Genomic DNA, 24,797 nt, shown 5'->3' with positions numbered 1-24,797 from the left:
TTTTAAATTTTTGGAGATTAACTGTTGGATTATCATTATCGCACAAGTTCAATTGTAGTGTAAATTTTTGTGTGCTTAACGACTTGATTTATTTTGTGATCCCTTCTTTTAAATTTTTGGAGATTAACTGTTGGATTATCATTATCGCACAAGTTCAATTGTAGTGTAAAAGTACAATGAGTTATTGTGTTATAGTGTGGAGGCACACATTTTAAAGCTTGAACGAATGGACTCAAACTTTCCATTATTTGGTTTTCTTGTTCCCTCATGCGAGATTTCTTCCTTTTCTTTTTGGGCTTGTCCTCAATGAGGAAGGGTCGTTTGGCTACATATGTACGGATGTACCTATCTATTTATGTTTTTTTAGTGGTTGTACTTATTCTGTGTTCCGTGGTAGAGACCCTCCTTGCCATGGTGATGACAATGGGTATGGGTTATTTAGTGGATTATGGCACATGCCCAATTGCAGTGTAGAAATATACAGTAGAAACTCTTTAAATTAATACTCGGTAAATTAATAAACTCTCTAAAATAATAAATTTGTCCGGTCCCGACTTGGGCCAATGTAAAAAATTGAAAAACTCATAAAATAATAAGATAATAATTTTTCGGAGGATCCCTTTATAATTTTCGGTCCCAAGAAAATCATAAATTAATATTTCATAGAAACTGAAAAAAAAAATATATATTACACTCTATTGAAATAAGATTCAATAGTTGTCTGTTTTCCTTTAAAGTTCAAGTCTGTTTGGAGCTCATCTCTAACTTTTCTTATCTCATCCAATAGCTCAGATGTTGTATTTTTGTATTGCATCTCTAATTTGCCTTTTTGTTTGGTATGTACAATATAATTACTTAAAAACTCTTTAAATTAATAATTATTAATTTATCGATAAATTAATAACTCTCTAAATTAATAAATTTCTCTGGTCCTGACATTATTAATTTATAGAGTTTCTACTGTAATGTGTTTTTAGTGTGGAGGACGACAATTTTAAAGTTTGAACGACTGCACTTAAACTCTCCATCACTTATTAATACTATAGGGCAAATCTATAGTAGTAGTAATTAATTAGGCATAAGGTCACTTATTTTATTTATCGGGACTACCTTCGTCCCTAAATATAAGACATTTTTGTCTAAACCACGGGAACTAAGAAAATTGATAGTACTATTAAATTTGTTTGTAATTATTGTTTTTACAATTTTATTCTTTTAAGATAGTAAAGAGTTTGTTTATGTTTTCGACATACTCCCTCCGGTCACTTATTTAAGCAAAAAAAACTGTTTACACACATATTAATGAATTCAGTTAAGTGTAGTTAATGCTTTTGACTTGATGAAAAATATGAGTAAAATTTACTAAATTAACCTTGATACAAAAGCAGACAGTTTATTCCTGTAATAAATTTGGCTATTGAAAAGTTCAATTCAATACAACTCCATCATTTACTCTCGCTCAACTAAAAGCCACACGTGCCCAACAAAAGCATTGGTTCTATAACATGTGAACTTGTTCCTAGAGCAAAAAAGGACAGAAGCAGACTGCACACGTGCTCAACAAAACAACAAAAGAGAACTTCAAATTGTAAAACTCTTTGTCTTCCTCTTCATTTCATCACTAAATTTAGCAATTCATTTTTTCCAACAACAACATTCATTTAGCGGGAATAAAAATGAAATTCAAATTTTGTCAAAATTTTTCAAAAATCTGAAGCAGTTCATTTTCTTGTTACCCGCCAACATATTCAAAGGAGGTTCCTTTATAAACTAAACACCTATTCACCATTTTTTCCCAAGGTCACCATGGTTTTGGTTATTGACTTGAATGAACCATACAATGATTTTGATGCTAGTGATGGTGCATCGGCACTAAACGAAAACAGAGCACTAACACCAATCGACTTAAACGTGGTTGTGTCGTCCATAAATGAGTATAGAGCTCCACTAGCCATAGATTTATACGTGTGCCCTTCCTTTGAAGAAGATATTTTCGACTTGAATGTTTATCCTCCACATGAAGGTGAGTTTGGAAATGAGATTGAAGATGTCATTGGTGAAATTGATGATCTCTTTGAAGATGAAGCTATCGAAGAAGATGAAGATTTACGTGACATTGAGGGTGAATATGAATATTTTAATGACATTGGTGGAGAATATGAAGATTTAAGTGACATTGGTGGAGAATATGAAGATTTAAGTGACATTCATGTTGAAGATGAAGATATAAGTGACATATTCGGTGAAGGTAACACAAATGATCCATACCTTTAGTTCTTCAATTACTAGTATCAGAAGAGAAGATGGAAGGATACATGCAGAAGTACCTTGGAACTCATAAGAAAAAAAGTGGATAGATATACTAGCACGCTGCACTATAAATGAGTGGAACTCATAAGAAAAATAGTGGATGTCTTAAAAACCCGGCATAAATGTCTTAAAAAAGTGCAATATTAAATGAGGATAAATTAGGAATAGTAGTATTAAATACTTTAAAAGTAGTTAAGTTTTGCTTATATTTGTGACCAAGATTTGAGAGTTTTTTTTTGCTTATATTTGTGACCGGAGGGAGTACCAGCATTAGAAATGACATGCTCAAACAAAAACATATACTAAATGCAGACATAAAATCATGTGAAATAAAACGAACAAAAAAATCACCATAAACATCATTGATTAGTTCATTAGTGTATGGAGAATCCAAAATAATGCCCCTCCAATTAATTTTGGCTTTCAATTCAACTTAGAAAGTGATACTCAACTCACTCAAATAAAAACTAAAACTTCAACTTCAATTCGAAGCACTAATGTTGCATTGTATACAGTACCTTCAGATTGAAGGTGTGTTTAGTGAAATTAAATCACTTTCATTTTCTTAAATTATTATCGGTGTCTACTTGTCAGTACTAGTGTCGTATCTGATGGACACTGATACATATGGTTACATTTAATTCCAGTTGTGATTTATGATAGGGCCAAACCGCAAGTGCACGGCCTATCGAAGTAATAGTAGTAAGTAGAGTTATCGTTCCGCTAGGGAGTTGTTCAACTTAATTAACTTTTAGTGAATGATTAGAGGAGAGAAAGTTAGAAAAAGGGAGTTTTATTGCTGAAGGTAAAAACAATAATAATAAAGGGCCTCGGGATCATTGGTTCGTCATAATGACAAATCCTTCACTAGACAAGACCTAAACATCTAATTTCATGGTTTACACACTAATTTCTAAAGACCGGTTTCCCTTAGCCCCTCACCTTTCCGATGAAAGTCCGGTGAGGGTTTACTTCTAGCAACCAAGCCTATTTCGCTGACATGATTACTAGAAGATGCATAGAGGATTGAAACTACTCTTTGTCTCAATAATTGCAAAGACTATTTCACTGTTTTGCAATTATTGTCTAGATTCACTTGTTCCAACATCAAGACTCCGCTCTCGCTTTATGAATTGATGTTTGGGATGATGGATTAACGATTATCAAACCCTCCGCTTTCGCTTCCACAGTTTGATAATTGTTAATCCACGTTAAGACGGTGAATCTAGATTAGAAATTAGGGTTACATAGAAATTAGGGTTTAGGCTTGTTTTGTTTAGGATTGAGTCATTAGACTCCCCAACAATCCCAAGACGAAGAAGTCTACTCACTCATGTTCATCGTAGACATGGGGGAAGAAGAGAGATAAACAGTAAAATAAATTGCAAAGAAAGTAAAAAGGAAATAAAGACTTTTTATTGAAATAATACTTGAAATAAACAAAGTAAAGGGTGATTGTTTATGGTGGAGAGCTACTCTATTTATAGCTTTGCATCTGACTTAGAAACTAAGCAACTAAAAGGATAAAACGGTAAAGCTGCAACAGGGTAACTTGGGCTTGAAGAAAAGCAGCAAAACAGGTCCTGGAGACGGGCACGGCCGTGCCACATGTTGGCACGGGCCGTGCCAAGCTTCTGACTTTGGGGGGACATATTTTTGTCCCGTATCTTCGTATTCTTGCGCTATATTTGTTCCAGCCCTCTTTCTTTTGCTCCAAGGCACCTTCCACCATATATTTATTCCTAAAATAAAATAAAACATAATTTGAAGTAAAATATTCTAAACTAAAATAAAATGCAATAAAATAAAATCAAATCTAAAATAAAACTAAACTAAATAAGGCAATAAATAAGACTATCTATGACTCATCAAACTCCCCCACACTTGAATCTTTGCTTGTCCTCAAGCAAAAGGCAACAGACATAGCAGCAACAAAAGATTTGATTATGGCAATATTAAGAACAAATGTCTCAAAAGAAAGGCTTTGCTTCAAGTACACTAATTACAACTTCAAACACTTCTCATGAACCTATTCTACCCAACATCAAGTCTCAAGTGAGTGTGTGTGTGCAGTCCAACCCTTTTCTTGCTCCTGTATAAGACATATATTATGAGGAATAGGTTCTATCCCTAATGCTAAAGTAACCAAGAAAAGTCCTTTCTTCATTTCATATAAGAGTGATGGGAATTTAAGTTAAGATTGAATTAATTTAACAATTAAGCACAAGGGGCTGCAGATGCTTAGGGGCTATCTATCCTCGTAGGAAGTCTTCTCGGATGTAATTGTCCTTTCCCCCTAGATTCAAAATCACCCTAAGCAGTGCTGCAAAATTATTATTTGTTTCATCTCCGCGTAGGAAGTCTTTTTGGATGTAATTGTCCTTTCCCCCTAGCATTGATGAATTTGTTTCACTTTAAGTTCAAATTAAGGAGTCACCACCACAATTAGGAAGTTAGGATGTAATTGTCTTTTCCCCCATATGTTGGTGCCATTCTCCCGCCCCCATTTAACATTAACAAATTAATAAGAATATAACAATTAAGAACAATTTGATTAATTTTCCCACACAAACTTATACTACTTTTACTCTTAAGATTTTAAAGGGTCTATGTTAACACTAAAGATAGAACGTGTTCCTTAAAATACCTATTCATACATTTACTCAAGGATTGCAACCAGGTGCTTTTCTCATTGGAGAATTTCACAATAAAACATGACATGGGCATAGCAAGAACATAAGAAACACAAGAAACTACTTTTATGTACAAGAGGCAACCTTTAAGAAAGAGACAAAACAAAAATTTTCATGCCATATTTACATTAAAAACAAGCTACTAGTCATGCCTCTTGCTATAAAAACAAAACAAAAGAATAAAGTTCAAGGGAGTTTGGGAACACTACGACTCTAGACACTTTATTAGGCCCCCCCACACTTAGGGGAAGCATTGTCCTCAATGATTCAAAGAAAAAGAAATTAAAATAGAAGAAGAAGAAGATGGAGTAGAAGAAGAGTAGTAGGAAGAGTGAAGAGAGAAAGGAGAAGAGGAAGAGGAAAGGGAAGAGAGGAAGAGGAAAGCTCACATGTTCTCATTGAGGTCCATAAGGAGGACCTTGGAGATTGAATTGGTGCATCATCCTTCGGAGCATTTCATTGTTTTCTTCCGACAAGCGGTTGCCCCTTTGGGCATCATTTCTCAGCCCCAAAAGTTCTACACCTTGCCTTTGTTGCTCGGTGCTTATCCTCTCTATCTCGGTTCGCATCCATGCCCATCTTTCATCATCATTGAGCTCTTCGGCATCATGGTCATGGTGTTCCTCCTCAGGGTGCAAGTTAGCACCTTCTCCCTCATCATGGTGCAAGTTAGCACCTTCTCCCTCTTCATCATCTTGCTCACCAAGAACCTGCACATCATTAACATACAACCAATTTTCTTCCACCTCGGTGGTAGTCCGAGATGGGTTAGGCAATAAAAACATGATTGGCACATTTAGCTTAAGTTGGTAATGGAGCGGTGGACGATGTTTGATGAAATTCATAGCAATAAGGGTTTCTATATTAAGCCTATTGTTTCCCTCAATTGGTTTGATCCCCTCATCTTCACCTACTCCAAAACACCTAGCTATATATGTAATGATGCCACCCACCACTATGTCTCCTCTACCGGCCGGTCTAGTACCGACAAAGTCTAGGTAATCAATCAAATAAAAACAAGTATTGACGGGGTGGTTGTGGAGCATTGCCCATAGCATGAACAATTCATCGGTTCTAGTGTTTCCTAGCTCGGTTCTACCCCAAATAGTGCAAGCCATTACCCTTTGGAGGTACCTAAGTACGGGGTTGTGGATGTTGCTAGCTTTGTTGGCTCTAGGAACATAGTTGGAAACGCCGGTGATACGTGTCCAAAAGGCAGCTGGGTCATAGTTATCCGATTTTAGGCTAGGATCCCAATGATCATGAATATATCCTTCATTTGCAAAACCTAAGGCCTCACAAAAGTGCTGAAGTGACATGTCATAATCAATATTCATTAACCGAAAAACAACTCTATGGTTAGGGTTATCAAAATTCAACTTATCTTTAGTGAAAACAATTGAGCTTTAAAAATTCATAAGTGAAGTTTTCATAACCCCGCATAGGTTTCAGCAAATCAGTCCAACCTAACTTTCCTATCATCCTAGAAACATCATCAAACAGCTCTAGCACATCTAAAGTATTGGGATCAGGATAACGAGAAGGATGCAAGTGTTTAGAGATTAGAATTTTATACCTGTCCCGTTGCTTGTTGTTTTTGAAGTTTATTCCATGATTCTTCACTTGTGCTTGCTTCTTTGGGGGAGGTCCTCCTTGAGAGCTTGCTGGTTCTTTACCACTTCTTCTTGAAGCCATTGACCCTTGTTGGAATTGGTTTTGAAGGTTTAGGGTTTGGGAGGATTTGTGGTGGAAAGGATTGGTTTAGGGTTGGGGTTGATGTTTAAGGAAGGTTTGTTGGTTTGGATGTGGAGATTGGTTAAGGTTTTGTGGTGTTTGGGTTAGGTTTTGAAAGATTAGGGTTTTGGTGAATTATGGGTTTGAATGGGTGAAGGATGTTTTTGATTGGTGGTTTTTGTTTTGGATGAAGTTTGTGGTTGATTGGTGAAAGAATTGAGTATTTGGTTAAGTTTTGAAGGAGATATGAGGGTTTGAAGGTTTGAAGGTTATGGAGGTTTAGAGAGAAGTTTGAAAGATGAAAGAGGGTTGTTGTTTGTGAATGAGGAAGAAGAAAGAAAAATTTGTATATATGGGCAACAAGAGGTCGGGCACGGCCGTGCCACCTATTGGCACCGGCCGTGCCATCTTTCTGACTTCATCCATCATTTTTTTGCTTCAAAACTTGGCACGGCCGTGCCATACCTAGCACGGGCCGTGCCTCTTCTCTGGTCCTGGGGCTTCAAAATTTTTCCATTTTTTTCGAATCAACTTGGACAATTACCTACAAAAACGCTTAAAACAAAGAAAAACAAAACAAAAGCAATTAAATGCGTGGGTTGCCTCCCACGAAGCGCTCTTTTAATGTCATTAGCTTGACGGTTAGAAAGAGTCCTTAGAATGGATCAAAGATATTATATTGTGTAGATGACGCTATAAAACGTTCTTTCACAACATGATCGTTAAGCATGCAACAAGAGTAAAGAGAGGGACCCTTCATAACATTTTCCAACTCGTATCCTACCATTTGATCACTCACTTGAAAGACTATCCTACCAAGTTTAACATCAATGAGAGCTCCCGCAGTTGCGAGGAAAGGTCTACCTAGGATTATAGGGACGTCATCGTCCTCTTCAATGTCAACGACTACAAAATCAGTGGGGATGTATATCCCCTCTATCTTAACAGGTATGTCCTCGACAAATCCTACAAGTTTCATGGTAGAACGGTCAGCTAACTTTAATTCCATTTCGGTAGGTTTCAACTCTCTTATCCCTATCCTTTTAAGAAGAGACAAAGGCAGCAAACTAACACTAGCTCCTAAGTCACATAAGGCTTTGTTTATGGTTTCATTCCCAATTTCACATGGTATGGCAAAGCTACCTGGATCTCTAAGCTTAGGGGGTGCCTCTTGAATGATTGCACTAGTGTCCGTAGCCAAGGCTATTGTCTCATTATGCTCTATAGCCCTTTTCTTTGAAAAAATTTCCTTTAAAAACTTGGCATATAGAGGCATCCTAGACAAAGCTTCAGCAAAGGGAAGTTTAATGCAAATCTTTCTAAGTATGTTAACAAATTTTTCAAACTTACCCTCTAGTTTAAGCTTATCAGGATTTAAAGGGGATGGAGTTTTGTTTTCTTCAAGCGGTTTTGCTTCTTCTATCACAACTTTATCACCTAAAGGCTTGACATTTTCCTTCCCAATGTTTTTAACCTTAGCAAAAGTTTCGCCTAACTTACTACCCCCAAAAGATATGACATTAACTTGGGCTTTGGGATTGGCTTCGGTTTGACCAGGAAAGACTCCCGGTGTTTGGGAAGAGGTAGCCACTTGTTGGGTTATTTGGGCGATTTGAGTTTCAACCATTTTAGAGTGAGTAGCAATAGAATCGACCTTGGTATTGAGCTTGGAAAGAGAATCATTCAGAAATCCAGTTTGGTTTTTAAGTTCTTGAAGTTGTTTGTTTTGGTTGGCAATATAATTTTCCAACAAAATTTCCAAATTGGATTTTTGAGTGAATCTTTGGTTGTTTGCATAACCGGGTGGTGCTACTTGTCCATAGGGATTTTGGTTTTTATAAAAATTTTGATTTTGTCTCATCCCTTGGTTGTATTGAGCATAATTCATTTGCTCAACACCATTAATAGCACTACCTAGTTGGCAATCAACACCAGCATGACCAGTTATACCACAAATTTCACAAGAGGGAGTAGAAGCAGAATTGACAGCACTAACATTGAGTTTTTCAAGTTTTTCAGTTAGTGTATCAATTTTAGAAGCAAGGTGGTCATAGTTAGAGACTTCGTGTATACCTGCCTCCCTTTTGGAGGATGAAGAACTAGAGATGGCTCTCTCGTCGGTCCATTTGTAATGATTTTGAGCCATGTCTTCAATCAAGGCATACGCCTCCGTGTAGTTCTTGTTCATAAGTGCTCCACCTGCAGCTGCATCAACAGACATCTTAGTGGTATAAGATAAGCCATTATAAAAAGTGTGGATTATAAGCCACTTCTCTAGGCCATGGTGGGGACAAAGTCTTAGCATTTCTTTGAAACGCTCCCACGCATCATAGAGAGACTCCCCATCTTTTTGGTTGAACCGCGTAATTTGGTCTCTAAGTTTAGCGGTTTTAGATGGTGGAAAGAAACGGGCAAGGAATGCTTGCCTCATCTGATCCCATGAAGTAATGGAACTGACTTCGAGGGAATGGAACCAAGCGCTAGCTCTATCCCTTAAGGAAAAGGGAAAGAGATGAAGTCTTACGGCTTCTTGGTTCTCCTTCATGGTTCCACTAATTCGTAGGAAAACAGAGATGTGAAGATTGGGATCCTCAGTGGGGGATCCCGAGAATTGGTTTTGCAGCACCAAGTTAAGTAGGGCAGGCTTAATTTCGAAATTGTCATCCTCAACCGTTGGGTACACAATAACGGCTTGTGGCTCAGCCGTAGACGGCGTTGCATACTCTTTGAGAGTGCGATTGGCCATGGCGGTGTTATTTCGTGCGTCTCTCTTTCGTCTATGCAAATGTGATAATAGAAAAATAAAAATAAAAATAAAAACAGAAAAAGAAAGAGAAGAAGAGAGAATTCTAATCACTAAGAAAAAGCTAATTAAATTAGTTAACTCCCCGGCAACGGCGCCAAAAACTTGATAGGGCCAAACCGCAAGTGCACGGCCTATCGAAGTAATAGTAGTAAGTAGAGTTATCGTTCCGCTAGGGAGTTGTTCAACTTAATTAACTTTTAGTGAATGATTAGAGGAGAGAAAGTTAGAAAAAGGGAGTTTTATTGCTGAAGGTAAAAACAATAATAATAAAGGGCCTCGAGATCATTGGTTCATCATAATGACAAATCCTTCACTAGACAAGACCTAAACATCTAATTTCATGGTTTACACACTAATTTCTAAAGACCGGTTTCCCTTAGCCCCTCACCTTTCCGATGAAAGTCCGGTGAGGGTTTACTTCTAGCAACCAAGCCTATTTCGCTGACATGATTACTAGAAGATGCATAGAGGATTGAAACTACTCTTTGTCTCAATAATTGCAAAGACTATTTCACTGTTTTGCAATTATTGTCTAGATTCACTTGTTCCAACATCAAGACTCCGCTCTCGCTTTATGAATTGATGTTTGGGATGATGGATTAACGATTATCAAACCCTCCGCTTTCGCTTCCACAGTTTGATATTTGTTAATCCACGTTAAGACGGTGAATCTAGATTAGAAATTAGGGTTACATAGAAATTAGGGTTTAGGCTTGTTTTGTTTAGGATTGAGTCATTAGACTCCCCAACAATCCCAAGACGAAGAAGTCTACTCACTCATGTTCATCATAGACATGGGGGAAGAAGAGAGATAAACAGTAAAATAAATTGCAAAGAAAGTAAAAAGGAAATAAAGACTTTTTATTGAAATAATACTTGAAATAAACAAAGTAAAGGGTGATTGTTTATGGTGGAGAGCTACTCTATTTATAGCTTTACATCTGACTTAGAAACTAAGCAACTAAAAGGATAAAACGGTAAAGCTGCAACAGGGTAACTTGGGCTTGAAGAAAAGCAGCAAAACAGGTCCTGGAGACGGGCACGGCCGTGCCACATGTTGGCACGGGCCGTGCCAAGCTTCTGACTTTGGGGGGACATATTTTTGTCCCGTATCTTCGTATTCTTGCGCTATATTTGTTCCAGTCCTCTTTCTTTTGCTTCAAGGCACCTTCCACCATATATTTATTCCTAAAATAAAATAAAACATAATTTGAAGTAAAATATTCTAAACTAAAATAAAATGCAATAAAATCAAATCAAATCTAAAATAAAACTAAACTAAATAAGGCAATAAATAAGACTATCTATGACTCATCAATTTATAAGAAAGAGAATGGAAAGAAAATAAGTATCAAAGGGCCTCTTCTTCCATTGTGAAGCGCTTGCGTGTCATTTTGCTTCTTCTTGGAGGAGAGAGAGAGAAGGATATGAAACACGTCGTCGAGCCCAAAACTGTTTGGTTCTTCTCCTATTAGGAGGAAACCTTCGTTGTGCTACGCTATGTGCATCTCCACCGCCACTATCTAATCGATGCCACCTAAAAAGACAAACATGCCCCTCCCCAGAACCATAAAGGACGAAAAACCCATTAATTAAGTACTCCAAAGTTGGAGACACTGATGCTTCGTAGATGCATTTTTTTATTTTTTTTATTTTTAAACATTTTATCGAGTATTTTTAAATTATTATCTACATGTCAATATTTCAAGCACTATATTTTTACATTCTTCATCAATTCTAAAAAAGATGAAGCGTGTAAAAATGTTGCAGGAATTTAATGAAAATGTATATGATCTTTTGAAAATGATTTTAGACTTTTTAAATTGACAAAACTAACTTTTGATGAATCAAACATAAAAGTCACGTTTTTTGTGTGTTGGTGACAAAAGAGAAGTATCTAAATAATTTAGCATTAGACATAATTCTTAATTCATAATGTTATATAAGGGGAAATCGGTGAGAAACGAGGAGAGCTGGCGTGGGACATAGGGAAAATGGTCCCGCTTTCTCCCAGGTGATAGCTATATAAATACATGAGCCATGTTCCTCCAAAATATCATCACACTCATAAATCATAAAGAGTTAAGTTATTTGAAAAACCATTTTGGTGACAACCTATGGCACAACTTTAGATTTACAAAGAAAAAGTAGGTATTGACACCAAAATCAAAGCAGTGGAGAGATAAAATAAATCTTGATGTGAGTATGAGAGATAAAGTTGTAACAAAAGTTGTCATAAAATGGTTGTACAAATATCATTTCTCAATCATAAAACACTCAAACCCTTGTTAAGCACATTTTTGGCAGGGTAGATACTATTGTGCTTACCACAAGTACAATTGACGTCCAATGTGGGTCTTAAACAAGAATGATGATGGAAAATGTGACCGAAATCATGCGAGATGTGTATACTTTTGGATAAAAGAAGCATATAAATAGGAATTATGATATTTCAGGAAATCAAGTATAGGGATTTGTTTGATTGTTAGTGTTTAACGTCCGGACATTGCTATATGGTGCGAAACTATTTGTGCGAAAAGTGACGAATGTGTGTAATGGATGCACTATACTTGCACTTTTTAATTGTAAGCTAATAAAAACATAACATTCACTTCACGGAATGCACGGGTGGTTATAGACAGAATTAATTTTTAATTAAAAATAGTACTCCCTCCGGTCATATTTATAAGCAAAAAACAACTTTTTAGGTACATTGAATAACTAATGTATCTAACATATAAATGTGACCGGATACATTAATTATTCAATGAACCTAAAAAAGTGTTTTTTGCTTATAAATGTGACCGAAGGGAGTATTATAATAGTTCCATATAAGGAATACATGGGGTGGATGGAAACAAAAATATTGAATTAACATTTTCGTTGAATTTCGTGTTAAGCATTTCGCACTACAAATCATTATCCTTAACGTCCGGGATTCCATCAGCCAAAAGGGCAGTTGGAATTCGATCAGGACCGTTAGATATCACTTTGAACTTTGAAGGGTCGTTGATTATGGACCACTTGATGTGCCACGTTACAATATGGTACATAGGAGCTTTTTATGTAACGAAAGCCCTCAAGGCCACACACGCCGCTTGAGTAAGAGTGTGACGAGACATATCGCCACCACGACAAATCAAAAGATATTGCAGATTGGCTGCTAGAACAAGGCTTATGGTGAAATTAATTTCCAAAATAGACTTAGAAGAAATTAGCCTTTTATTAAAAATAAGTTACCTTTGATAGTACTACATGTGTCCCTAATTATAAGACCTTTTTTACAACACTTTTTTGTCCTTTTTGTAAGATTTTTTTGATATTTCCAACTACATTTACCAACATGTTCATATTTATTTTACATGTTTTTCTTCGATCAACAATAAATACTACTCCCTCCGGTCACAAATATAAACAAAAAAAACTCTCAAATCTTGGTCACAAATATAAGCAAAACTTAACTACTTTTAAAGTATTTCTGCTAGAACAAGGCTTATGGTGAAATTAATTTCCAAAATAGACTTAGAAGAAATTAGCCTTTTATTAAAAATAAGTTACCTTTGATAGTACTACATGTGTCCCTAATTATAAGACCTTTTTTACAACACTTTTTTGTCCCTTTTTGTAAGATTTTTTTGATATTTCCAACTACATTTACCAACATGTTCATATTTATTTTACATATTTTTCTTCGATCAACAATAAATACTACTCCCTCCGGTCACAAATATAAACAAAAAAAACTCTCAAATCTTGGTCACAAATATAAGCAAAACTTAACTACTTTTAAAGTATTTAATACTACTATTCCTAATTTACCCTCATTTAATATTGCACTTTTTTAAGACATTTATGCCAAGTTTTTAAGACATCCACTATTTTTAAGACATCCACTATTTTTCTTATGAGTTCCACTCATTTATAGTGCAGCGTGCTAGTATATCTATCCACTTTTTTTCTTATGAGTTCCAAGGTACTTCTGCATGTATCCTTCCATCTTCTCTTCTCATACTAGTAATTGAAGAACTAAAGGTATGGATCATTTGTGTTACCTTCACCGAATATGTCACTTATATCTTCATCTTCAACATGAATGTCACTTAAATCTTCATATTCTCCACCAATGTCACTTAAATCTTCATATTCTCCACCAATATTAAAATATTCATATTCACCCTCAATGTCACGTAAATCTTCATCTTCTCCGATAGCTTCATCTTCAAAGAGATCATCAATGTCACCAATGACATCTTCAGTCTCCTTTCCAAACTCACCTTCATGTGGAGGATAAACATTCAAGTCGAAAATATCTTCTTCAAAGGAAGGGCACACGTTTAAATCTATGGCTAGTGGAGCTCTATACTCATTTACGGACGACACAGCCACGTTTAAGTCGATTGGTGTTAGTGCTCTGTTTTCGTTTAGTGCCGATGCACTATCACTAGCATCAAAATCATTGTATGGTTCATTCAAGTCAACAACCAAAACCATGGTGACCTTGGGCAAAAATGGTGAATAGGTGTTCAGTTTATAAAGGAACCTCCTTTGAATATGTTGGCGGGTAACAAGAAAATGAACTGCTTCGGATTTTTGAAAATTTTGACAAAATTTGAATTTCATTTTTATTCCCGCTAAATTAATGTTGTTGTTGGAAAAAATGAATTGCTAAATTTAGTGATGAAATGAAGAGGAAGACAAAGAGTTTTACAATTTGAAGTTCTCTTTTGTTGTTTTGTTGGGCACGTGTGCATTCTGTTTCTGTCCTTTTTTGCTCTAGGAACAAGTTCACATGTTATAGAACCAATGCTTTTGTTGGGCACGTGTGGCTTTTAGTTGAACGAGAGTAAATGATGGAGTTGTATTGAATTGAACTTTTCAATAGCCAAATTTATTACAGGAATAAACTGTCTGCTTTTGTATCAAGGTTAATTTAGTAAATTTCACTCATATTTTTCATCAAGCCAAAAGCATTAACTACACTTAACTAAATTCATTAATATGTGTGTAAACAGTTTTTGTTTTGCTTAAATAAGTGACCGGAGGGAGTATATTGTTTTGGACTGTTTGCTGTCAACTTTGCAGAAGATGAAACGAAGGTGGGAACAATTTTCAATCACCTAGTGATAATGGTTTTGATCATAAGATTATGTCCAATGACAATTACTTGAGTGATTGATGATAATACTTGATTTCAGGATCACTGACCGCAATATCTAGGGGTCACTACCACAATTTTGGCTTTTAATAGCACAATTTTAATAGCGCTTATGAATAAATGCTATTAAAAATGCAACTCATAAACCTGTTATAGCACTTTTCAGAAAGCGCTAAGAAAAACATGTTAAAAACTGGGTTAGATAGCGCTTTGAGATAAACGCTATTATAAAGGTACCGTTTGTTAGCGCTTTTGCAAAAGCGCTATTAAGTGGCTGTATATCAAAATAAAATAAAAAACACGCAGCTTATTAATTTTGCCTTCAAAACTCATAAACCCATCTTCCACAAAGAAAACCCATTACCTCTGAAACCCTTCTTCTTCCTATTCTAGTTCAATCTGAAACCCTTCTTCTCTTTTGTTTGTCTCTCACCCATGAACTTAGAACTCACCATCTTAAAACCCTCTTTTCTTTCATTGTTATTCACCCTCACTCACAAACCCATTAAAACCCTAAAATCAAGAAGCTTTCCATGGATTGAACCAGGATTCGTTGAAAACCAAATCAAATTTAGATCTCGTCGAATTCCAAACCCGAATTCTGATTCATACACGAATCATAACCCAGATCTGCATCATACAACGAAAGGTAAATCATGTAAGGTATGTTTATACTACTCATCTATTCTTAAGGTCAAATCTAAGAAAACCAACATGCTATGGTCTATCTAGAATGCTACAGGAAGGTCTCTCTCTGCATTTTTTTTTTGTTTCAATTTTTTTGGGGTTGAATTAGAAAACACGTGAAATGAAATTTTGTGTGTGGATGTTTTGAAAATTTGTTATTGAATATGCTGTGTAGTGTTTTTTTGAGTTAGGAAAAACAAGTATTGATGTACAATTGTGTTTTTATGTGTTTAATCTTAATTTTAAAACCTGAAGCTCATACAAAAATAATGTGGTGGTCATGTATAGGTAATTGAACAGCGTAGGATTCTTAAAAGTCTTGGTTCTTCAAATTTTATTTTTTTTGTATATATAGTCATCATTGATCTACTACTTGAGAAATTTTGAATGTGAATAATAGCCTTGAAATTTAATATTATTCTCTGGTCTCTATACAACTTATTATTTCATATGTTAATGTACTTTTGTCCTTCGGTGACATCTTTGTAAGTATTTGTTATTAATTACAATTTCATTGCTAACCAAATACTATGAAGCACAAATACTCCTCGGATTAGGCGTATCTCAGTGTCGGATATGTATTGTGTTTGACACCGACACGACACTGACACATATGTTTATATTGAATTATATAAGTTTAAAAAATATGTCTACGTCGTGTCCGATGTCCGTGTCCATGCTTCATAAATTTGTACAATAGACACACGCAAACGAACTGTTCATTGTTCCAGTAAGTTTTTACTATAAAATGGTCTGGTTTCTTTCTTAGCTTATGTGATTTGTTTGGCTTAACATATGTTTATTGTTAGCTAATGGAGGCTGCAACGCAATTATATGAAGTTTTGGAGAAATGTGAGGATATAGTAAGCATTGAACAAGCTTATTAAAGCATAGTTTGTCACTCTCGTTAGATTTGATGAGGTATAGTCACCCTTTATGTGTTTCAAAGTTAGTAAATGATGGGACCTACCTATATTTGTGGACATGTCATCTAGGAGATTGTTGATGAGAATATGAAATTCATGCTTCTGATGATATATTATTCTATTTTATCAATTTCTCATATATTGTATATATATGCTACATGCCTCTTAATAGTTTATTCTTGAATAATCTCATTAATTCACAAATCATTGTATTATATTCTCTGCACAAGTTGACATCTTAGAGTAAGTGCATTATTAAGTTCACATCATAGTTTTATGCAGTGGACTACAAATGTTGCCTAGGCATAACATTATACACTTTTCTATTCTATTTTGCATGACAGTCCTGGAGAAGAATTAAGGATCAGGGTGGGCTGCAAAGTAAGTTCATAATAGTTTGTATTTACTAAATTTTAAATGATCTGAGTTGGTGTTATGTGGCATAATTTTGCTATTCATTTTTCGCTATCGATCCTAGCGTGATCAATTTTTGTTGTTGCTAAGATGCTCAAGAATTTTGGGGTTCTGTTTTGGTGCATCAGCTTTGATCCTTAGCTTCTTTCCAGCCATGTGTCCTAAGGTACGTACTGAGCGAGTGAGCTTCAGGTTATGATTGGTAATGCTCAAATATATGTTGACTACTATGATCAAAATCACACTTAATAGTTTTTTGTCGTTTCTGGTGGCTGGTTAAAGTCATGTAAACTGTAAAGTGTTGATGGCATGTAAAATTATACATGTTTCTATGGTGTATAGTGTGTACAAAGTATTGATTTTGACGCTTTTTCAATCTATATCTGAATTTTCTTTTTGTTGGTCCAAGTTTTCTTTTTCAGGGAAGCATCCATATCACGAGTCTTGTTTTAAAGAGTTAACTCTTCCAAATGTGATGTTTGCTTCCAATTTGTAAGATCAATCTTTCTTTGTTTATTCAATCTTCCAATTATGTGTGAAAAGCGCCTTATGTTGAGAGTGAGAACTTATAGAAAAAGCTTATGACATGTCCACAAGCTATTTTCAACTTATTTCCATAAGCTCTCCATGATAGCTTAAGAGAACAACTTATAGTTATATAAAAACAGTTTGACTTTATTTTACCATTTATTAAAGAATTAACTTGTGCAAACCTTGGTTGGAAGTAGAAATTAAGCATAAATATAGTTTATAATTATTATTTTTGCTTTTTTTTTTTTTTTTTTACAGTTTTTACAGATGGAAGGCATATGGTCCGTCTAAGCTTGCTAACATTTTACATGCCAATGAACTTGCAAGATATCTTAAGGTAATATGATATTGCTAACATTTTTTGTACATACAATAATATGATTGTGCCATTGTTCTTTTAACAATAAAGCAACTATTTAAAAGGTTATTGATGGCCAATAAAAGATTGAATTTTTGTCTTCTGGACTCTACCTTATTGGTTTTATTTCTATAGGATAAGTAACTTTGGTATATATTAGGTCATGTTTGGTCCTTCGGAATATGTATTCTTTATGGAATTTGTTTAATTTCTCATGTCCCTTATGGAGATTTTTTGGACTTGTTTATGCATTGCTGAATTCATTTTGTATACCATGCAATCTTACTTCAGGTTCGTTGGAATGCCCGTGGTCAACCAGTTGGGGAAGAAAGGCAGGGTTTTGTCAGTTAAATTGGAATCATTAGTCGGGAGGTTCCAATTAGTATGGAAAATTGGAGGAAAAAGCCAAGGTTTTGTTAGTTACTTTAGGTTTGTCATCGTTCATATATATACGTATTGTGTCTAGACTTTGAATTTTTATGCAAGAGTACATTTGATGTCATTTGTAATTAAGTTTATGATCAACACATTATTGTTGTTTATTTCTATTAATGGATGATTAGTGTTTCTGATAAGTATGTATATTTTTTGTCTGGTCGATACCTAATTATGATGCATTTAGGTGTAAATGTAATTTTTAAAATAAAAAAATAGGACTTTTTTTAGCGCTTTTATGAAAGCACTATTAAAGGGGGGATAATTAAGATAGCGCTTTGCGAAAAACGCTAAGAAACATTTGTATAAAAGTAGCACAAAAATAAAGCTATATTAGCGCTTTTCTAAAAGCGCTATTGAAACACTGCTGTTTAATAGCGTTTCAAAAGCGCTATTATAGGCTCCTGACCTTTTATAGCGGGGGCTTTCTTAGCGCTTGAGAAGCGCTATTAAGAGCCAAAATAAGTGCTATTAAATGGGGTATTTTGTAGTAGTGGGTGCTGTAGGGAAGCTTGTACGTCGTGCTAAAAAAGGTGCCACTTCCAAGAAAAAAACAACGGTTGGTTCCCTGTAACTTCCCGTTGCTTTTACACAATTTGTTCAGTTCATCTCTTATGGTGAATTTGTTACATAATTTAACTTCATTGTTAGCTTTTGAAATTGTATAACCATAGGTTGATTTTGAGCCCGACATCATCACTTCATCCGACATAACCATTGCATCACTTTTGAAAAGCCTCTATTTTCACAATCATGTTTAGTACTTTATGAAATTTTCTTTTGCAAAATTTTGAATTTATTACTAAGGAATAAATTAATTATGAATTTTTATGTTTTTAGCGTTTAATAATTCATATTTAATTTATGTTTTTGCTAAAAAATTCTAATTTTTACAAAGAGAGACTTTTATAATATTTGAATGGTATACATGACCTGACTTGAAAACAGACAACAAAAGTGTGGACGAAAAAAAAATTAAAGGACTAAAAGTTGAAGAGATTTCTTAGCAGGACTAAAATAAAAAATAAAAATATTTACGGCAGGTTCCAACATGTAGCTTCAAATATTATTACCTATTGGTTTTATTAGATTTATTATTATTATTTTTGGCTTTCCCCATAAGAAATCTGATTATTATTTAATTTTTTTATTTAGTTGTGCTTATTTTACAAATGAATCTTTGTTTTTGTTAGATATTTTATAATTGAATATTCGTTTTGACATATTAGACATGATTCATAAAAAATAAATGAATCTTTGTAACTTTTAAAAAAAAATAATTGTTGTTACTTTTTTTTTACAAGAAAAAATTGATGTTACTATTAGATATATTTTGCGGGTTCATGTTTGGTCCCCCTCTTGTACAATTTTTTTTTTATTAATAAAATTTGGTTTAAATGTGTGATTAATCCCTGCACTTTCGCCCAGTTTTGGCATTGGTCCCTGCGCTTTTTTTTGTTTGGCATTGGTCCCTGCACTTTGTAAAACTTTTGACTTTAGTCCTTCCGTTAACTTTCCGTTAAAAAAAAACACAAAACTAACGGTGTGCCACATGGGCCAATCATGACATGCCACGTGGCACACTAAAAGAAAAAAAATATTTTTTTTTTGAAAAAAAATAATCAATTTTTAATTATTATTTCATTCATTATTTTTTACTTAAAAATATCATTAGTCCCTGCACTTTGGTATTGGTCCCTAAACTTTTTTTTTCCTTAAAAATGAAATTATTATGTTTTAATTATTGTTTTGTTCATTATTTTTATTGAGAATAATCGTAAAAAAAAATTAAGCTTTAATTGTATCACATTGCAAATGAAAATTGTATCGTATTAACAACGTGACAAATAGATAATTAAAATTAATTATTTTCATTTATTAATTAAAATTTTGTCTTTTAGTGTGCCACGTGGCGTGTCATGATTGGCCCACGTGGCACACCGTTAATTTTGTGTTTTTTTAACGAAAAGTTAACAAAAGGACTAAAGTCAAAAGTTTTACAAAGTACAGGACCAATGCCAAACAAAAAAAAGCGCAGGGATCAATGCTAAAACTGGGCGAAAGTGCAGGGACTAAACACACATTTAAGCCATAAAATTTTATGAACGTTGGGGCAGAGGATGGAGGTGGTCTTGGGGTGTCAACCTAGTTGGGATGTTTTGACGTCTTATGATGTCTTTCATTGCTTTTAATTCAGCTATTAGATATAATTTATAAATGAATAATTGGTTTTATTAAATTTATAATTTTTTTGTGGCTTTTTGCAAAGGAAATCTGATTATTATTTAGTTTTATTTTATTTTATTTTATTTTATTTAGTTACTAGCGCAAAAATGTGCTGTCTTTCCGCTCTTTTTATTGTGTTAACGTTTAAAAATTATGAACGGTGTTTTTTTAATGAAATTTTGATTTTGATTAAAACTAAAAACATAAATGTTTGTTGCTTTCAAGTTATAACAAATCACTTGTCAAAAAAAAAAATTATAACAAATCAAACTAACCATTATTATCTATTTCAATGACATCAACACTATAACAAAAAGAAATATAATATAAATTCTTTTTTTTAATGACACCAACAACAATCTATATTATAGAAAATGTTGTTTAAGGGTATAATTGGAATAATAAAAAAGTAAGTATAAATATAATCATCTATTTTGTTACACTTTTTAAGTGGTAAAGGAAAAAAAAAACCAAACATATATATAGATTCATATCGTGTTTGTTACATTTGTTTTAATATTTAATTTTTTTTTTTTGAACAAATCAAAAGGATATATATATATATATATATATATATATATATATATATATATATATATATATATATATATATATATATATACTCAAAAGTGTTTCCCCTCGCACAAGATGCGTAAGAATGAAACACAACCAAAGTTACAATGTTACAGTGTCAGATTACCCTGTGAAAGACCAACTAAGAAACAAAATTAGAGGCACACACCCATACAATAGAGAGGATGTTTCCACCAATCATAAAAAGAATAAGCTAATGTTGTCTGTTTAGATTTCAACCATAAAAATGAATGCTGCTTTACTTTTTCAAGGAGAATGGATGAAGTAGCTGACGTGTTTTGGAACACACGATTATTTCTCTCCTTCCAAAGCACCCAAATAGTAGCAAACCATATTACAGTTAAGAATAAATGAGTTGATCTAGGCAAACCTGACATCCTGGTAAACTGAATGAAATGATGTCGAAGTTCTCCCGGAGAAACCAAATCAATGCCCAACCAACACCGCACATTAGACCACAAAGAATCAAAAACATTACAATGCATAAAAAGGTGTGAAGCCGTTTCTAATACATTACAGCCAGCCACACAATTGCCATCTGTTAGACTAAGAATGCCCCGGCGAACCAAATTATCTTTAGTAGGAAGGCGGTTGCGAAGGAGACGCCAACCCAATAAAGACACCTTTAACGGGATATGCTTTGACCAGACGTCATCAACCTGAGACCTGTTCACCATGGCACCTGTATCTGTAATATAACGATATGCTTTTTTCACTGAGTACCCATGAGTCGGGTTTAACGCCCACCTCCAAGAATCTTGAACAGAATCCTGCAAAATAATGTTACATAAAAGAGCTACACACTCCCTCACACTCTCCTCCTCCCATGCATGCAAACGGCGTCTCCACACCCACGCCCGACCATTACCGTCCCACCCTAACCTCATCTCGTCTACCTTACTACCCTTCTCCACCGCCAACGCAAACAATCTCGGAAACTTTACCCGCAACGGAGTATCTCCTAACCAAGTATCATACCAGAATAAGGTATTCCTCCCATTTCCAACCACCCTTTGAACATTCTCATCAAACCACCTTCCAACTCCCACACCTACTCCTTCTCGCACTCTACAAATCATGTGCCACCACCCCGATGCATATCTATCACCTTCCCTAATCTGCCCCCCCACCTCGCCATACCGAGCCTTTAACACTCGATACCATAACCCCTCTTTGTCCACCAACATCCTCCAACACCATTTACCTAACAATAATAAATTAAACGCTCCCACCCTCCTAACCCCCAACCCTCCATCCTCCTTTGGTAAACAAATTGAGTTCCAATTCATCCAAGCAATTTTTCTAAAATCTTCACCACCCCCCCAAAAAAAAATTTTAAAAATAGATTCAATAGAAGAGATTATACCTGGAGGGGCTTTGAAAAAGGAAAGAAAGTAAACAGGAAGCGAGGATAGGACAAACTTCAGAAGAACCAGACGGCCACCCAAAGACAAATATCTATTATTCCAAGAAGACAATCGCGCCACAATGCGGTCCACAACAGGTTTCCAAAAACTCAATCTACGAAAGTCCCCGCCAATAGGTAAACCCAAATAGACAAAAGGAAGTGTCCCTCTACGACAATTCATAACAGAAGCCGCAGTCGCCAGCCAAGAATCAGAGATATTCACACCCGTCAACATGCTTTTATGAAAGTTCACCTTCAACCCCGATACTTCCTTAAACAACAAAAGCACCGCCCGCATGGAGCGGATATTCAACCAACTTTTTTCACCTATAATTAAAGTGTCATCAGCAAACTGCAGGTGAGTCAGAGTCACCTCACCAACTCGGCCAACATGGTACCCATTAAACAAATCCGCCTCCACCATTTGATTCATTAAAACATTGAACCCTTCGACTGCCAGCAGAAATAAAAAAGGAGAGAGTGGATCCCCTTACCGAAGCCCCCTCTCAATAGAAAATTCCTCCGTTGGACAACCATTCACCAAAACTGCCGCCTTCGCAGTCCCAATACATTCTGAGATCCATTTGCACCACAAGGTTGGAAAATTCATGTTTACCATCACTGCATCTAGGTATTTTAAATCTACAGAATCGTAAGCTTTCGCAAAGTCGACTTTGAACATCATAAGTTCTTCATCCAGGCGTCTAGCTTCATCTACAACTTCATTAGCAATCAAAATTCCATCTAAAATTTGTTTTCCTCTAATAAAAGCAGACTGCGAATCAGATACCACACTCCCAATGACCGAAAGCAATCTGTTAGCTAGAACCTTCGCTAACACCTTATACATGCAACCCACCAAGGAAATAGGCCTGTAATCATTAAGACGCTGGGGACTGTTGATCTTCGGAATCAAGGCGATAAAAGTAGAATTTACCCCTTTGGTCAATTTGCCGTTTCGATGAAAATCCACCAAAAATTGCATAAAATCATCCTTTACCAACTCCCAAAATTGTTTAATAAAATCAAAGCTAACACCATCCGGTCCCGGACTCTTAAAACTGTCACACTCCCACACCGCTTGCTTTACCTCATCAAGAGAAAAAGGTTTAGTTAAATTACCTGCCTCACCACAAGAAAGCTTGCGAAAAGGAAGAGCTTCCACACTTGGCCGAACTGACGCTATACTTTTGAAATGGGAAGAAAAATGATTAAATACCGCTGCCCTGATATTGTGAGCACCTTCAACATTAACACCATTAACAGACACCAAATGAATAGAATTTTTGCGCCTTCGGTTGGACATGACACCACGAAATTTTTTTGTATTTGCATCACCTTCTTGCAGCCAGTTCATTCTCGACTTTTGCCAATTCATGCCACTCCTTTAGACTAGACTTCATCTGTTTCAGTTTCTGTCTCAGAACGAAACCACCCCATCCAGTAACCGACAAAGACACCCATTTTTTCCGAACAAACTCTTCATAACCAGTAAAATTTGCCCAACATTTAAGCATACGAAGCGGACGAGGACCCCAGTTTGCTTCATCGACATATAACAACAAACGGACGTGATCGGAAAGGCCCCGCTGACAAGCAACCTGAATACAATTAGACCACACTTCACACCACCTTGATGATAATAAAAAACGGTCCAGTCTGCTCATTGACACACCATCTCCTCTATACCAAGTAAACAACCGCCCACAAATAGGCAAATCTATCAAGGAGCAATCTTCAATAAATTTATTAAAATGATCCGCCTCCACCTGTCTGAATATCGACCCCCTCCCCCTTTTCTCTTCACTGTTTCGAACGGAATTAAAATCCCCACACACATATAAACAAGCATCACTATAATTACTGACCAGCGACACCAAACTCGCCCATAACATCGTTTTCCTAATAGCATCACAAGGAGCATACACGTTAATAATAACAAAATCCTCTGATGTCGTAAGAACCGTACCTTGAATAACCAAAACATGAGGCAAACTCATACAAGACCAAACCATAATCCGAGTACCATCCCACACCGTTATCAATCCTCCGGAAGCACCCACTGACGGTTTATAAGAATATTTAAATTTATTCTTATATATTTATTACATGTGTTATTTGTATTGAAAACTGAGGGTATTTTTGGAAAGGAAAAAGTCAGCCCAAAAATGCTGAAAGGGGTAGTTTTCTTTATAAATAGTACAAATACATATTTTGCAAATGAATCTTTGTTTCTATTAGATCTATTTTATAAATTAATATTTGTTTTTATTATATATGATTTATAAAAAAATAAACGAATATTTGTAACTTTTTTTTAAATAAAATCTTTGTTATTATTGGATATATTTTATAAATGAATAATTGTTTCTCTCAACCTCCCAGAACCTCTACACATCTTCCATTTCCATCTGATTTTCACCGCCTTTTTTCTTCCTGTTATCTTCTTCAATCAATTTTCCCCTGATTGTTGATAGTTGTCTTCTTTGTTTTCCCCTCTTTTGGGTTTGTTTCACCTTG

At 35.2% G+C, this 24,797-nt stretch overlaps 1 long non-coding RNA gene, 1 other non-coding gene and 1 pseudogene across 4 annotated transcripts; 2 read left to right on the top strand and 1 right to left on the bottom strand.

Annotated features, from left to right (window-relative positions):
* The first annotated feature begins 9,013 nt into the window (after positions 1-9,013).
* LOC146923795 (small nucleolar RNA R71) lies at positions 9,014-9,120 on the top strand. The gene has a single exon (XR_015012952.1). It is a non-coding gene; the product is annotated as a small nucleolar RNA R71 (small nucleolar RNA).
* A 6,167-nt stretch (positions 9,121-15,287) lies between these two features.
* LOC146923794 (uncharacterized) lies at positions 15,288-18,183 on the top strand. 3 transcript variants are annotated; one of them, XR_015010928.1, is made up of 7 exons: positions 15,288-15,361; positions 16,195-16,306; positions 16,656-16,692; positions 16,825-16,891; positions 17,148-17,217; positions 17,515-17,593; positions 17,906-18,183. It is a non-coding gene; the product is annotated as an uncharacterized LOC146923794 (long non-coding RNA). The 3 variants fall into 3 exon arrangements; XR_015010926.1 differs by having other exon boundaries at positions 17,135-17,217; XR_015010927.1 differs by lacking the exons at positions 15,288-15,361; positions 16,195-16,306 and having other exon boundaries at positions 16,329-16,692; positions 17,135-17,217.
* A 2,820-nt stretch (positions 18,184-21,003) lies between these two features.
* On the bottom strand, positions 21,004-23,583 carry LOC146923793 (uncharacterized; annotated as a pseudogene).
* Positions 23,584-24,797: the final 1,214 nt, after the last annotated feature.

Source organism: Medicago sativa, chromosome 5 (genome assembly GCF_051527215.1).
Source record: "Medicago sativa cultivar Bolivia chromosome 5, Bolivia_mono, whole genome shotgun sequence".
Lineage (NCBI taxonomy): Eukaryota > Viridiplantae > Streptophyta > Magnoliopsida > Fabales > Fabaceae > Medicago > Medicago sativa.
The sequence above is the reverse complement of the archived record's forward strand: the minus strand, read 5'-3'. Positions and strand labels throughout refer to the sequence as shown.